Source organism: Perca flavescens, unplaced genomic scaffold, assembly GCF_004354835.1.
Source record: "Perca flavescens isolate YP-PL-M2 unplaced genomic scaffold, PFLA_1.0 EPR50_1.1_unplaced_scaf_2, whole genome shotgun sequence".
NCBI classification, from domain to species: domain Eukaryota; kingdom Metazoa; phylum Chordata; class Actinopteri; order Perciformes; family Percidae; genus Perca; species Perca flavescens.
The window spans coordinates 378526-381579 of NW_021166625.1; the positions used below are offsets into that span (position 1 = coordinate 378526).

Consider the following 3054-nt stretch of genomic DNA (forward strand, 5'->3'; position numbering starts at 1 on the left):
ATGTTGTCTAAGTGACAACAATCTTTGACAATCTCTGACAACATTATGGAAAGGATTCCTACCGAGGTCAACAGTTCTTCTGTTAAAGAGTAAGATCTTTTTTCTAAATCATAAAAACATCCCCAAAATTGCTATTGCTAAACCCACCAGACTCGGTGTAAATAAACAGTAACTTTAGATCGTATGGTGGGTTTGGTGATGGTGATTTCAGGGCTGTTTCTTGTTTAAACAAAAAGGATCTTCCGCTTTAACTAAAATGTCTATCTCTGTAGGGATCCTTTCCATAATGTTGTCAGACACTTAGAATAATAATCGAAGACGGTCAGTGGCAAAAACAGAACTTTTAGTGGACGAAATTGACGACGCACATTTGCCCTATATGATTACATTGGAGCCCGGTTCGAAGCTGCAGGTCAGTGTTCTTGCTCAATACTGGACCAATTTCAAAGATTGTTGTTCTTATCAGTCACTTACACAAAAAAAAAAACATATGAAAACTTTAACTAAAATTAAAACAACACTATGTAACTTTTGCTGAGTAACTGTGACCGAGTAACTGTGCATTTAGTTCTGTCGATGTTGGAGCAGGCAGGGTACGTAGCCGCACTGTGTAATCATTTTTCTGATGTTAACTATATTACATCACACAATAAAATGCTTACTTAGTTTGATGTCTTCCACTCAAACTCGGTGAGCCGTTGGAGGAAGGTGGTGACTTGGGAGCTGATGCTCGTCACCTTTCTTTCGACAACTCCCGTATTGCGGCTTGTACCCACTTCGGCCATGCACTTGGTTCCCTCATCTGGGTTGATCCTTAAGATATATAAGATATATCATAATAATCAACAGCAGTCATATTTAAATAGAGATTTAAAGGGGGATAAATGGTATCCCCCTTTAAATATACAGTATATATGGAAGTAAACCTGCCAGCGAGCACATTCGGTTCAGAAAGTCACAGCGAAAACACACCGGGCACGTACGCGTAAGCCATCCTTCTTCTCTCGGCCCTCTCTCTCTCCGATAGAAAGAGACAGGATTTGTGGGGAAAAGTGTGGTAATTGTAGGCTATATACAGTATATGTGTCCGTGTCACTCTCTCTGTCCGTCCATTGGTCTCTCCCTCCTTGGGCCTGATCATGTGTCTCGCTGTGAGAAGTCAAGACAGCCCAAATCCCCATGAACCTACTGTGGTCTTCCTGTATGTGATTAATCAAGGGGGTAAGCTTCGCTTCAGAACTCAAACCTCCTATGGCGCCATTTTGATGCTACAAAGCGATCACCTCCCGTTAGCATTCCACTGATTTGTCATTGTTTGACATTGTTTATTTCTAAAGAAACACGACAATGTATAAAAGGCTCCATTACCTTGTATCTCACGTTACGGCTTGTAACGTTTGTAAAAATAGGCTAACGATTGTGTCATAACCAAGTGACTTACTGTCACATAGTAGAGGAATTACCGTATAGTACAGGAGAAGCTCTCAGGCAGTTTCAACTTACATTAGCTGTTTAAGTTTAATTACTAATGTTAACTAGCATGTTAGTGATCAGTAATTAGCCTGTGTCTATGTTATCTCCTTACATATACCTACACTCTCCGTCTCTGTAAGATTGGGAATGATTGAGATTTCTCTCTCACAGCTACCAGAAGACTTCACACTTTCAGACACGTTGCTCACGTCACATCTACGTTGTCTCTGTCAGTTGGAGGCTGCTCAGTAAAGCAAGAGATCACCGGAAAAGAGCTTCTAATATCCTTCACTGGTCTCCGTCCAGAGACACGGGATCTGGTGGTCCATTCTTATATACTGTCTATGTGAGTAACTGCCTTGCTTGACACATTCTCCGAATGACACGAAATTATTGCTGCAGCTCGCGGGCCGAAGTGGCCGCTCCGTGACTAGTATGAACGGATCGATTGGATGACATAGGCGCTGAAATAAAAATAGCTGCGCTACGCAGGTATGCGCACCGCTCACGTGCCCGGTGTGTTTTCACTGTAAGTTACCACAGTAATAAGGCTCTATATACCCAAGTCTTTTTCTCAGTTGTTTTCTCTTTGTCAGTAAGTGTATAGAGTGCTCATATAGTCCAAACATGTACCATTACCTTTTAAATGCTTTATGCAGATAATTACTTACCTTGTACCAACTCCAGTGTAGTAGATGCTGACTCTTGATATTCAAGATTGAACGCATAAAAGGAGCCAAAGAAGACGACAAAAGCACTGGCGTTAAGTTGGTTAGCTTCAAAGAGGACCTTCCCCTCAATGCTGACCATCCAATGGGTGGAAGACGTCAAACTTCTTCCTAAAAAACAAACAAACATCTTATCTCATTTACAGTGTGTCACAGAATACCAAACATACATGGCTAATAAAACATCCTCCTCTTCTTTAAACCATTTCTCGTACCTAGCATGATCCGCCTTGGTGTGGTGGGCAATGTCACCTCCTGCTCAACTGAAATCTTGGTCGAGGTTGGCTGCAAACTAAAAAAAGAAAAGCATCTCACATATTGGAAATAATTGGTTGTTGTTCTACATATGAAATGATGAAAATTAATATTTTTAAGTGCATGCATGGTGTTATAAAACACAATTACAACAAGATAAAAAAAAAATGCATGCCATGCATTAGTATGCAAGGAACCAGTATAATTTAGGTAACACAGAATGTTATGTGATGCATTAAAAGATTAATCACGTAATAGATAGCTAGATAGCTAACAACAACACTATTTTGTGAAGAAAAACTTAAAGCATAAACCATGGTAGCTAATACGCTCAACTCCTAACACCATATTCTTTGAGTTAAACAATATTTGGCTTAGGTCTCATAAACTAAAAAGGATGAATTCAATGATATCACATTACAGAATGCAACAATACTACTGTAACGTTGGGCACTTTTTTGCTGGACATCTTGATGGTTTTAAGTGGCCAAACTCTGAAGCCAAGGGGAAGAAAATGCTATCTACAAATGCTCCACATTAACATTACTTAAAGACGTCTTCCCTGTCACCCGACATAACTTTTAGAGTGGGTGTTTTT

At 40.0% G+C, this 3054-nt stretch overlaps 1 long non-coding RNA gene across 1 annotated transcript; it reads right to left on the reverse strand.

Annotated features, from left to right (window-relative positions):
• Nucleotides 1-795: 795 nt before the first annotated feature.
• Nucleotides 796-2449, reverse strand: LOC114551597 (uncharacterized). Its single transcript, XR_003691945.1, has 3 exons — nt 2417-2449; nt 2145-2312; nt 796-813 (listed from the first exon to the last, which is right to left on the reverse strand). It is a non-coding gene; the product is annotated as an uncharacterized LOC114551597 (long non-coding RNA).
• Between the last annotated feature and the right edge of the window lie 605 nt (nt 2450-3054).